The sequence below is a fragment of the Carcharodon carcharias genome, chromosome 14 (assembly GCF_017639515.1).
Source record: "Carcharodon carcharias isolate sCarCar2 chromosome 14, sCarCar2.pri, whole genome shotgun sequence".
Taxonomy (NCBI): domain Eukaryota; kingdom Metazoa; phylum Chordata; class Chondrichthyes; order Lamniformes; family Lamnidae; genus Carcharodon; species Carcharodon carcharias.
Window position 1 is genome coordinate 53,134,712 of NC_054480.1, and position 14,523 is coordinate 53,149,234.

The window sequence follows — 14,523 nt, forward strand, 5'->3', positions numbered from 1 at the left end:
CAGTATTTTAAACTGTCAGTTAGCTCTTCAATCCATGTGTCAGCTTGTTAATATTTAACAAGAGAATGTTTTTTAAAAACTGGAATTGAAGGTTGTTACAACCAAACAAACAGACCAATAGGTTCTAGCCTTGTGAAATGCACAGCAGGTTGTTCAACACCTGAAAAGAAAGGAAAAGAGAGTTAATCTTTTGCTGTGTCCCTTTAGCAGAACTTGGTTCTAAGATTTTATTTTGACATACTTATTCATCTTTTCCCCTTCCTAAAGTTGCTTTAAAATTGCTTATTTAAATAAAATAGTTTCAATCTGGGCAAACCTGCACCAGCTGACTTTGGATACCCAATAGTGACACTTTTCAATTAAAAACAATGGGCAGGATTTTGCCTTTGGCAGGGGTGCTTGGCAGGGGCCGTCAGGAAGCCGACGGTTACCCACGATTGGCTCCACACCACGGTTTCACACTGGGGGCCAGTTAAGGCCTGCCCAGTGTGGAGAACCAGCGGCAGCGCTCAGCACAGCCTGTGCAGGTGGGAGGAGGAGGGCATGCAGGCCGAGCACGTGTGAGCGAGCGTTTCATAATCTCCCTCAGGCACAGGACTGTCTTAGGGAGATGAAGCGCTGTTTTAAAAAAAATAAAGGAAATAAAATTGTCATAAAACATTTGATGTTTATTTGCTTTAGGAAACCTCATCCTGCCTGTAGATGAGGTTTCCTAAAAAATGTAAACGCTGCTTGGCCTTTTCACCTGCCTGCCAACCAATAGGTTGGACAGGCAGCATAAATTTGAATTTAATTAGCTTCTTAATGGCCTTAATAGGTGTTTTAATTGTCGGTGGGCACGCAGCTGACTCCGGCGTGCACCCGCCGAATGAAATATTGCGAGACTGCATGATGACATCGGGACACTCACCCAACGTTTCTGACTGAAAGGACGTGGGTTTGTTTGGTAAATTCCCACATGAGCCTCTCATGTCATATTTGGGAGCCACTAAAACAGTTTTCCAGAAGAGAGGCAAGTTATATGATCAGTAACTTGCATCACTTGCATGTAGCTCTAAGTAACAGAAATGAGTAACATTGATCAGAGGAACTGCATTGCATGTGCGTGAAAGTTGATTGGTGAATGTCTGGAGAAAATTAACAGATGGCTATTGTGATGAGAACAAGTCTTGCTCCTACAAAGGGATGTCATAGATTTGGAAAGAATTATCGCAAGCTATTGCAGAAGTTATATACCTTGGTTTTTTGCCCTGCTAACTCCATTAAAATAAAAACATTGTGGGGTAGAGTTCCTGTTCAATTACACTGACCTTTCTTGGCATAACTCATCCCGAAATCTGTGTACCGTTAACTGCCACAAAATAGTACAGAATTTTAAGAGCAAATTGCAATCAGTGCGAATTGTGTTTCCACAATCTTTTCCACTAGTTTAAAACCATTGTGTTAGAAGCAGGAATTTAAAAAATAAATGCTAGAAAAACTCAGCAGGTCTGATACTTACACTACCGTTAAAACTCCTTTAATCTGAAGAAGAGTCATGTGGACTCGAAATGTCAACCCTGTTTCTCTCTCCACAGATACTGCCAGACCTGCTGAGTTTTTCCAGCACTTTCTATTTTTATTTCCAATTTCCAGCATCCGCAGTATTTAGTTTTTATTTTAGTGTTAGAAGCAGGCCCTGGCAACAGCTCTCTGATCTCTGCAGTCAATTTCACAATATTTATTGACATAAGTTAAGTGGTTTTAAATATTTGTGGTTTCCTAGTTTTTGAAAATTCAAAGAGTCTGGATGATTAACACTTTCATTAGTTTGCCATCCCCAGACATTTTTTTCACAGGAGAAATTTATCAATGAATTACATTTTTTCAAAGTTTTTTTTTACAGATCCTACTATACACTATGATGTTCATTGGTTCTAGAAAGTGTACAGCTGTTCATTAAGAATGAAAGTGAGGATCTTGCACCAATTCATCCTTCAGACAACAATACTGAGAGTGCATTACCCAGTTTTAGAGTTGCCTGCCATGCACTAATTATTTCTACTTTCTTTCATAGACATTTTTACCAAGCACCCAAGGCCTCCAACCAGCCAGGCCCTGAGCTCGAGCCCCGATTATATCTCAGATGAGGAAACTGAGGACAGCATTATTGAAGACCTGTCACAGCACTCACCCACATGCTGCACCAGAGCATCGACACGCAGTTCAGCCGGACCTATTTCTAGAGCAACCTTGGAGTCACAATCTGGTGAGCACAGCACACAACCTGGTCTACAGGTGGAGGCAGGGACATCCGAGGTCACCGACACTTGGAGGACTGCTGAAGGCCTGGAATCTGTGGAGTCAGAGTCAGAAGACGCGCCTCCGGACTCGGTCTGAAATCAGTTGGTGGAGTTGCAATGATAATCACAGGAACATCAGGAAGGTATATCAGCTGCATTCCTCAGATTGCAACGGACAATGGAGGAGTCTGTCCGCCTTCAATCTGAGGTGATTGTACCTGCATTCCTGTGCACCGATGTCAACACTGGTAAGATGGTGGCCATCGTGGAGGCTTTGGTCCAGGACATTGGTCCTGCACTGCTGCCCATCAGTGGCTATGCGAGACACATGTGGGGCATCTAGATCTCACTTCAGTTGCCACATCTCCTGAAGGAGTCAGCCAGGGACCCTCGGGCACCCATAGGGAAGAGAACCAGCAGCTAAACACCCTGGAGCCATCCACCCAGGTGACTCCGTGACTGTCCGGCTGATCCCAATCCCCTCTTCCTGTGACCCCATCACCTCCAGCTCCGAAGAATGTGCCCCTGACCCACATCAGGACACCCAAAGCAGGCCAGGACTCTCCAGGTTTCAGCCCTCCAAAGGACACCTGCCAAAGTCATCACAGACAACAGGATGTAGCAGTCAGCAGGCTGCCTCCACCTCCACTGTGGATGTCAGGGATACACCCAAGCATAGCGGTAGGGTTAGGTCAGTTAGAAAAATTCAGAAGCACAACAGTGGCACAGGTGTTCACAACATGTTTATAATGTTCACAAATGTAAGTAGAATCACACCCATTTCAAATCTCTTCTTGTGTATGTCTCCTTTCTATGATGAGCTATGTTGCTGTCAATCAGGTGTGGAACCATGGTTCCCTCCCCCACCACCCTTAGTGCAAATGTCACTATCATGGGCCTTTGTATATGTGCTTCCATATCACCACAGTGTTGCCCCTTTTTCAGATCATTCTCGACATCAGTGATACCTCAACCTTAATGTTAAGTGTGCTTCTGGAAGGAACCTCATTCACATACTTTGCAGGGTCATTTCATGTTTACTCTTGGCTGTGTAAGATTGAAGCAGAGGTGTTCTCCTATCTCGCCTGCATTCTTGAAAGGTGAAAGTGTAATGAACATGGGGAGATGTGTTCACATAGGGAGAAGGGTCATATGTTGTGCAACTCCATGTGCTCTCTGTCATCCGCAGGGTTTACATGCTATGAGCCCATACTCAGAGTGTTGTGCACTCCTGTCTGCCAACCATGTTTCCACCATTCCAAGTGTACATCTGCTGAACTCACCAATAAGTGGTAACACTTTGCCAACTCAAGGTGCTGAAGCTCTGCCTGTCAGCCACGTTATTGCTTTCTGCCAACCATGTTTTCGACGTTCTGAGTGTACATCTACAATAGGGCGGAGCTCCATACTACTTCAAGATGTCGAAGCTCTGTCACTCTCAGCCACATTATTGCGCTCAAACCTACAACCTTGATCGTTTCTCAACCTGTAATTGTCTGTATTGTGGCCACAAGGCTCTCGTCACAATGTTGGGATGCAGCGCTGTGCGTCCCATCACCTAAACACTTGCTGCGACATGTGATGCTAATTGCAAATGATAATTTTTGGCGGTCAGTATAGACTTTGAGCTTGCTCTGGAAGCACACGTTGTAGATTTAGACAATGTTGAGGGGAGCAATGGGATAGGAGTGAGGATGAACTGAAGCTGAAGTGTGCTCTTTATTAGCAATGACTCGTCACCTTGAGGGCCTCAAGGTGACTGAGCATTTTGGAGTTCACAAGATCCAGGGCTGGCCATGAGGTCACAATGTGTGTCTTAAAGAGGAGGCATTTTAATGTCTGGCATGCAAGTGGTTCAACATTGTCATTCTCAGGTGGACCACATGCATAGTAAAGTGAAGGTAAAAGCAGGCCACCACTCCTAACTGAGAGTGCCGGATGTTGATGTGATAGAGAAGGACAGAGGATTGAGTTATCTCTGATCAGATGCACATCTGTAGAATGTCCTCAGCTGTCTTGGCCCCAAGTATCACCAATCAGTTTCACCATCGAGGTTACACAGAATGTGTTGTCCCATTACTGGAGATGGATCTCCTTGGGGAGCTTTGTCAGACTGAAGGCATACAGCTCTGAGCCCACTGAGGACAGAGGATAGGCTGCCACTGCAGCTGGGATGCTGGAGATATGCTTGAAGAGGCAGCACTTTCTGATGTCTGATGCTGGGATTCCATCCTCCAGTCAGCACCTCATCCCAGCAAGGACACACGCTCCCGAGGCTTCATTGTCCTTCAAAGGATCAGGACAATGTGAGCCTGAAGTGTAAGTATTCACTCTCAGGTTGAAGTGTATGGTTGAAATTAGAGGAATAGCAATGCTGGTGCTCATGTTGGCTCATGATGGAAGGCACTTGTCCAAGAGGGTACTTGCTGTAACTCATCATCCTCCTCATGGAAGCTGGTGGCAATGATGGCCTTATATGCAGACCTGCTTCATCTGGCCCATACTTTGGCTTCTTCCCCTGCAGCTTCAGCTTCCTCAAACTCAATGCCCTCATCCCCTTTGATGTCCTCCTCATCGGAGGAAACGTGCAGCTCCTCCATGTCGGCATCTGACAAGTTCTCCCCTCCTTTCGTTGATAGATTGTGCGGTGCGCAGCAAGCCATGATGATCCAGGAGACCCTCTGGGGACCGTGTTCTGCCGTGCTCTGCCAGCTCTGTCCAGGCATCAGAATTCCATCTTTAAGATGCCTATGTTGTGCTCCACTAATGTTCAGGTAGTGGCATGACCCTCATAGTACCTTCTGTCTGCAGGATTCTGAGGCCACCACATACTTTGGGGGTATCCTTTGTCACTGAGGAGCCAGCCCTGGATTCCATTTGGTCCCTCAAAGATGTCCGGGATCTGTGATCTACTTAAGATGTATGAGTCGTGGATGCCTCCTGGACATCCAGTGCAGACCTGCATGATAGCTGTCCATTGAGCGAGTGGTAGCCTTTCCTGTGTATGTATTGCAGTGCGTGTATCCAGGGAGCTTTTATAGCCACATGAGTACAGTCAGTGACACCCTGCACCTGTGGGAATCTGGCAATCTCAGCAAAGCCCAGTGGTCTCCTGTCCTGGCCTGCTTGATCTCTGCTGAAGTTGCTGTTTTTGTGGGCCTTGGCAAAAAGGTTGTCTGACTTCATTACGCATGGACACTTGAGACATCCCGCAGAGGTCCCAGTGGAACCCTGGAAGGAGCCACTGGCTTAGAAGTTCAGAGCAGCTTTTACTTTCACAGCCACCAGCAATGGATGCCCTCCCAGTCCCTGTGACACCAATTACTGGAGAATGTAGTAAATGTGAGTCACCAGATCCTTGGACATGTGGAGGCATCGGTGGCACTGCATCTTGTTCATTTGCAGAAAAGACATGCAAATCCTGCATACCCTTGCCTGTACACAACATTTCTGTGAGCCTCATCCTCTGCGTCTGGAGGGGACACTGCTGGCCCTTGATCTTGACTGTTTTGCGCCTCCCTTTGGCGAGCCTGGCGCTTCCGTTGCAATCCTCTCCTCCTTCTCTCCTGCCTGTATGTGATTATGCAGGTAGCCATAAATCTAGGCTCCATCTTCCTGATGGCCTCCTCTCTGCAGCATCAATGAGAATAAAACAAGTGTCAGCATTAGTCTCCAAGGGTCCTCTTTTTGTCAATGATTCATCAGTGAATCTGGGTTCAAGAGCTTTGATCCAGTGTCGGCAACTATTCGCCCTGAAATGATGGTCAGTACAAAATGCATTTCAAAGCACTCCTCCGTCCCCCCACCCCACTTTACATGACCAATTGCTGTAAGATTGCTTTGGCCAGGTGCTTGGATGTGCTGCTTTCAGCCCAGGTGCTGAAGTTACCCAAGGGCAAACAGGGATGGGCAATAAATGCTGGCTCAGCCAACGAAGCCCACATCCCATGAATGAATTTTTAAAAATCCTCATTCACTGCAATCTAATACCATACTCTTTGGAAAAATCATGAGGGAAAATGTTCAGTCAGGAAACAAGATTATTTGAGGGAGGTCTGTGGTTTTTCTTCTGTGGCAGTGCCACAATTTTAACATGTATCTGAAGTCTATCCAGTTGCTCAATTGCTCTGGAGTTCGTCATCACTCTGGGGGAATTTCCATGCTGTAAACAAGGGATTAATAGAAGGAGATTGATTAGTGCCACTTTGTGGGATTAGTCTTGCCTGAAAGCACATCATTGCTTCACTTTCCTGATTCCCTGCATTATCATTAAAAGGCTCCTAACACTTCTCAGCTGTGCATCTCTCCTTATTTGGGAATGCACAGTTCAGTTCAGCTGAGTGCCCCTTTTACCGCACCCAGCACCCACCCCCCCCCCCCCCCTCCACCCCACCACCACCACCCAGTGCATGCACATGCCCTCCAATCTGCCCACCAGCAGAGAGAACACTCACCAGCAGAGTTTAGGGCCTAGGCAGCTGAAGCCATGGCCACCAATGCTAGAGCAATTAAAATTAGGGATCTGCAAGAAGCCAGAATTGGAGGAGCTCAGAGATCATGAAAGAATGAAAGACTGCAGGAAGTTACAATGATAGAGCTTGGCTATGGAAGCATTTTAAAACAAGGATTAGAATTTTAACATTGAAGTGTTTCCAGACCTGAAGCCAAGGCAGGTAAATATAGAGCACCATAATTTCATTTTTTTCAATCACACATACAGATGCAGGCACACAAAGCCTCTCTGTTTAAAAAAACAAACAATTATTTTCTAAGTTTTTCTAATTTCAAAATTACTTCATTGGCTGTAAAGTGCTTTGGGAAAACTTGAGGTTGTGATAGGTGCTATTTAAATGCAAAAATTTCTTTCAGAAGAAAGTGTATTTTTGTATCTCACCTTTCGAATCCCTTTATCATTTTAAAGCCCTCGATTAGATCATCTTTCAATTTTCTAAACTCCATAGAAAGCAAACCAAATTTATGCAACTTGTCTAGCAATCTAACTAAATTAGCTAATGGGTTATAAGAACATAGGAAAAGGAGAAGGCTGTTCATTCCCTCCAACTATTCAGTTAGCTTATGACTGTTCTGTACTCCAACTCCATTTATTCATTTTTGTGATCACTGCTTGTTACAAGGGTGGCTGAGTTGCTACTATTGATGATAGAGTTGAGCTGCAGACACTTCTTGGGTGGAAACATTAAGTCTATTTACAATATACTCAGCAGCAACTACACATGTACTTTCAACTCCAACTCTATCTCTACACAGACTGCTAGAAGTAGCCCGTGTTACTTTCCTATTGGTTACTACAGATCATTTGATCTTCCTTAACAAGCATTATTCTTAAAAGTACTTTACACACTAAACAAAACCATAATTACTACACCACTGAATCTTCTGTACTCCAGAGAGAGCAGGCTAGGTTTATGCAACACTTTAATCCCCTAAATCATCTGGAGATTCTGCACTGCATGCCCTCTAAAGCCATTATATCATTCCTTAGGTATGGTGAACGCAGCACTCCGGGTGGGGTCCAACCACAGCTCTATACAACTGAAACATAACTTCCTCCCCTTGTATTCCAGCTCCCATAAGATGAAGGCTGACATTCCACTAGCCTTTACAATTCCTTTAGTAACTATTGGCTTTTAGTGATTTGTGTACGTGGACATGCAAATCTCTTTGCTCCTCCACAGCTCCTATAGTCTCTTACCATTAAAAAATAACAGCATCATCTGCAAACTTGAATATACAACTTTTAATTCCTTTATTCAAGCCATTAATAAAAATAGTGAAAAGCTGAGGCACCAGTAAGATTCCTGGGGAACAACCCCTTCCCGTCAATCAGTCAACAAAACTCCTGTTCTCTGTCTCTTACCTCCCAACTAGTTGTTGACCTATGTCGAAAGGTTACCTGCAGTTCCATGTTCTCTCATTTTGCAGAACCTTATTAAACTCCTTTTGGAAGTCAACATGCAGAACATCCATAGACATTCCCCTATCCACCATGTAGTGAAATCCTCAATAAAATTCAACTTTTGTCAAACATGACCTAATCTTCACAAATTGTTGTTGACTCTCTTTGATGAGCTCACACTTGTCCAAGTGCTTAGTCATTATATCAACAATGATAGGCTCCAATAACTTCCATTGAATGGAAGGGTCTGTAGTTACCTGTTTTCTGCCTGCCTCGCTTAGCTTATGGAGCAAGATCTTCACTTTACCAATCCAACAGCTCAATTCCTGAATCTAGGGAGCCTTGGAAAATCATGGTTAATGCCCTCGAAATTCCACCACCTAATTAATATATCTGGAAATTTCTCAGCTATGGTAACATACTATTAGGGCAGGATTTTGCCATCAGTGAGCAGGGGACGGGGCCTGCTCGCTGACATGTAAAATGATGCGGGATGACGTTGGGCAGAACCCCCGACATCATCCCATCCCATTTAAATTTTCAGAAAGGCGGGGGCGCAGCAAAATCAGCTGCAGGCCCACCAACCTGTCAATGGCCACTTGAGGTCATTGACAGGATCAATTAAGCAATTAAAGAACCTGCCCGTCCAATCTTAAGGTTGGTGGGCAGGCCAGGAGCCCTGGCGGCAATAGAAAAAACATGAAACCTCATCCAGCCGCAGGATGAGGTTTCATGTAGGGTTTTAAAAATTGTAATTAGGTTGTAATGGAAATTATGAACATGTCCCAACTCATGTGACATTGTCACATGAGGGGACATGTAAGGGATTTTTTTTTCTCTATTTTTAATATTTCTAAAAGTCAAGGCGATCTCCCTGAGGCATCACTTAGCCTCAGGGGGATGAATGAGCTCTCTCGTGCGCATGTGCGAAAGAGCGCACTCTCGATTTTAGGGCTTCCCCCCTCCGCCCGCACAGGGAGCGCATAGCACTTCCCTGCAGACGTCACGCCGGGTGGGCCTTAATTGGCCTGCACACATAAAATGGTGGTGCGGCCCCAATCGCCAGTGGCGATCAGGTCCATGCCCTCCCGCGATTGGGTCAGCTCTGCCTGCCCGACGAACGGAAAATTCAGCCCTTAATCACAAAAGGACCGATATTGTGCATCACATAATTTAACACCTTTAACTCTGGGGCAACAGGAGAATTGGCTTGTCCTCCCAAGACCTGGGCTGCAATATTACAAATGTTATCTATTTTTTGAAATAAACTCACTGAAAACGAATACATCAAAATGAATAGGTAAGTGAATTACTGCATATCCTGATCCTTCTCCAAATTCCTTTTCCTAATCATGAGCATAGAAGAATATGTGACATGTACTCCATGGCATATGTAGCTATTCTGTAAGGGTAACAGTGAAGAATTCTCATGCTTCTTTCCGACAAACTCCATTGTTCTGCTGCAGGATGTTCAGTGTGTTGTAATGGCACATGTAGCAAAGTTAAAAGTCTAATGCGTGCCTCTTTAAATTCAGGTACAATTAAAAGCATTGTGGATTTCATCATATCTGGCAGCTGAAGGTGACACTGTACCTTAATTAATACTTATTTTAATTCAATAAATTAAAGTAAGGAAGTTTGATCAGTTCCAGTAGCGGCTGGAGAGGATTGAATCACAAACAAGAGTTATAGTCAGCTGCAAGATTCAGTTGTGTGTGTGAGTAAAACAGATGAATCTCAAGCATGATTGAAGAGCTGAGAGACTGAAATTCATAGAGGATCAAGCCTCCTCAGCTTAAGAGCCCTCCTGTTTGACATTCTAAAGAACACTGCCCATGACTCAGTTGCCAAATTTGTCATCCTGTGTATATCTGTGCCAGCAGGAACAGAAGGATTATGTTAGAGAAATGGGATTTCTGAGGTATGGGGGGTTAGGGTGGATGGATGTGGGTAACATAGATAACATTAACATAGATAATATTGCAGCCAGGTATTGGGTGGACAAGCCAACTTTCCTGATGTCTCAGAGTTCAAGGTGTTAAACTATGTGACGCACAATATGGGGGTTGAGGATGTGGGTCTATCATTATCATCATGACAAATTGATCCCACACCCAAAAATCACAAATGACACCAGCTAAAACTAATAAGAATTGACTCGTAGACCAGCAGCTTTCTTTGTTCCCGCCCTCCAATTCTGTTGAAGTTTCTGTGATGTGTTGTTGGAGTAGACTGCGCGACCATACAGACCGTAGCAGAGTATGACTGCATGAGAGCTAGGCTAAAGAGATTGCAAGAGGAAGGCAAGTGGAGACCATGTATCATTGTACTTGAGCGAAAGTATACTGTGCATGTACCTATATCACATGGACTGCAGTGAAAGAAGATAGCTCTCTACTATCTTCCCAAAGGTAATTAGGGGCAGGCAAATGCTGGCCTTGCCTGTGATGCTAATGTCACAAGAATGAATATTTTTAAAAATGGCGGAGTACCTAGTGCAGAGCTCTTTGTAAAAACATAAGACTTTGGTTAGCCCTGACTGTAGTACTGCCACTGGTCTCAGAGGCTTCTCTCCAGCCCCACAACCCACAGGCTGGAGATGGCAGAATTCAATCCAGGGTTCCAATTCTGATTATTGTACAGTGCCTTTTGCAGGAATTTTTTTTTGAGTTCTCTGTGTTCCTCCTAACTTCACCTTTTACAAATCCCCAATTCTAATCGCTCCACTATTGATAGCCATGCCTTCAGCTTCCTAGGCCAAATTTCTGGATCTTCTCCCCTGAACCTCTCTGCCTCTTGACCTCTGTCCCCTTCTTTCAGACTCTGCTTAACAGTTACATCTTTGACCCAAATGTTGACTACCTGTCCTAATATCTCCTATGTGGCTCATTGTCAAAGCTTGAGAGAACTCATTTGAATTAATTTGAGACATTTTACTACAGGCACTATATAAATACAAGTAATTGTTGTGGGGACATTAGATGAAGACATGTCTTGGTTTGGTTATGATGCCATTCATGGTTAAATGTCTGCCAATGCTCACTGTCTGAACTTGCACCAAAGAAGTGGTCACTTGTGGGACGTGTCAAAGGACGGCTAAGATCTGTGGAACTGTGTCTTCAGGAGCACTGCAGAGAAAACTGAGTCCAAAGTCATTGACAATTTCCCCAGCATTTACATATTGCCTGATACTGTGAGAGAATAGACGCTAGCACATTACATAAATGGACTCTAAATATTCTCAATTTGACAAACCTAATGCTAAAACCATGATGCCTTTGAAGTTTTATGACACAGGTTTCGAAACACCAGATGTCCCACAGAAGGTACGTGTCTGGGCAAGCAGTGACGAGCTTTGATTAACAGCATCCTTTAAAAAAATGAGGGTTTTTTTGGCTATCTTCTTCAATCGAAGTAAAATCTTATATTTAACATGTTAGGAATTATTCAGGCAGAAAACTACTTCTTGAGAGTAGCTGTTTCTATAAAGGAGTGGGGGAGGGGTGTTGTGTCAGCAATGCAGAAAAAGACCAGACACAAATGAATCACCCAATATTTACCTGATCAACATTACTGTATTCATGCTTTGATGGAATTCATTCCGTGATTTTATTACATGATTACTTCCATCACGTTGTGCTAAAATGCTCTTCATGATGAGTATGAATGTAGAATGTACCATTAAACAGTAGACTTATAGGCCTAAAACTGCAGAAATTTAACTAATCAACCCCTTCTGACTGAAAGAGCTCATGAATAAGCCACAGAGCTTTCTTTCTATTACTGTTAGTGATGTTGCAATGCTAGCAAACCATACTTCAGTTCAGCACATTTAGGAGTCACTTGTCATGTAAATAGAGCGATCGTGAGATTGACCACTGACAATGAGATTATATCATTTGTGGGACAAAAGTAGTTTCGTGGGAATGAGATAGCAAAGCTTTCCATTTTTTTCCCTACAGTGGTTAATTCTTCACAAAGAAGCTCCGCCAAATATTCACGCCATTCATTTCCAATGCTGCAAAGCTGATTACAAATGTCTGACAAACCTTTTCACTCAATCTGGTTTTAAAAAAAGTATTTTGATCAAAATTGTACTGTAGCACTTACACTGAATTAAAAGACACACATGGAACTTTGTGCAGATGATGACATGTGTTAAAAGTTATTGTGGCTTCTGAAGTTTTGAATTACACCTTAGGCAAGTCAAGAAAAAAGGGGCTACAATTTCTTCAAACTGAAAATAAGTAAGTGGTTCTCCAAATGTTTGCCTATAGCCATTGGTGTTTCTGTTGTGTCCTATTATCATTCCTTTAGCCTGCACATATGGTCATCTACCATTATTCTAACTGATTCCAGGGGTCTGGAATGCAGCATGACCCCTAAGGGCTATTATAATGCAATCAGTAGGAATACTATATCCAGAGCCAGGCTAAAATCAAAGGGTCAACTAAAGCCAAGGATAAATTACAGCTGTTATAAAGAAATCACCTTTTCACCCCAGCTTTAATATTCTTGTAATGTAATGTCATAACTCAATCAGCTTGGCACATTTAATAAACATTACTGGAAAATACAGGATGGTGGATTAACAAATATGAACTATGCAGAATGCTCAAATGTGTGCAAAATGATAGACCAGCATCTGGAACGGACTTGCGGAAATTCATTATTTATATTATCTATCACTTAACCCTCAAAATGCTTGCCACTGTGTCAGCTGTTAAATCGGCATTATGAGGGTTAATAAAATGTATAAGTCAGTTAGAGTCACCAGAATATTAATATTTAATATTTATATATATGCTATAAAACCGGAAGGAAATAATATGACTCATCACCTAGAAACTGTAACTTGAAAGCATAAAAAATTCATATTTTGCTCTTAAAGCTGAACCTGACCTAAGATCTTGAGAGGATGAGGGAAAAAATATTGATTTTTTTTCCCTAAAGTTTTAGTATGACCTGTCATCTGGAATGCAGTTGTGGAATTTAAGGCCTGCATGACCAGCTGACCACATATACAAGGTGCCCTCTTGGTGCCTGCCTTGACTCCATAACACCTTTAGTGTTTTCAATTTAAAGCTTTTTGTGCCAATAGTTCACATAATGTTTGGAAGAAACAGGCAACTAGCAGAATTTAGAAGGCAATTTTCTCATAAACTGTTTGATAGTTTGGCCATCTGGCTAGAGCACAAAAACCTCATAAAAGAGGCCCAAGCAAGGTTACAAAGGTCAACTGCTCCCTGGGTCAGGGGCCAGGCAAGGTTCATTATACTGGACTTTCCTGAAACTTGTCACCAAGAACTACTAACAAATTATTGCACATTTTCTAAACCAGGATGCAATCATTTCATCAGAGCATTTCTTTTGTACACAAATTATTGGAGGCAAATTAAAAGTTAAAAACACAATTTATTTTCCTAAAATAATTACATTCATATGCGTGGAATCATATAAAAGTGTAATAGTTATTCTTACTCTTTTAATTGACACAGTCAAGCATCACACGGGTACCTGGAGTGACTCTAGGAACTGCACTTGTAACCTGAAGTCTGCCATAAAGACCTCCGATCTTCAAAATCTCAAGGTACAGGCAAAGTGCCTGGAATCTTTACAGTGACAAGTCATCCGCACTATATCCTATATATGCAGATGTTTGAGTATGTATGTGGGAAACCTTATCTAGCTTCAGACTGCATTATTAGGGTACTGTCATCATAGCGCCAAGCAGAGGTGTTTGTTTTCTACACTCATTCAAAGGGTTTACACTGCCAGACTCGTCCTCCCATAGAGCACTTTAATAGGGTCATTCTAGTGTGAACTTGGTAGCATAACAGGATACGGGTGTTGCATGGATGAAAGAAAATAATGAAACATAATTTAATGTATTAACAATAAAAATGTCACTTTGTTTCAAGACTTGCATAAAGTATGGCTGACATAGTTAGAATAGTCCATTCCTTGAACATTAACCTACGTCCACCTGTAGCAACATCATTTTCTCTTCTGGTACTATGGTAAAGTGGAATGCTATGTACCTTCAAGAGAATGTAGTTAGTTGACCATGTGACTGCATTGACTAATCCCTACACAGCGCAGGCTTCCTGGGTAACTGTAAGTGCAGAGCTGGAGGTGATTGAAGAAGCACACATGGTGTTAGTGCTCTGTTCTTGGTTCCAATAAACCACCAGTGTTTGTTCAGTTAATCGGTGTCTCTGCCCATATTGTTTCAAGACCAACTAATGTGTTAATATCAAGGGAGCTGCTAGTGTTTGCTAGACAAAGTGAACCTGATAACTAAAAACATAAAAGGTAAACGTA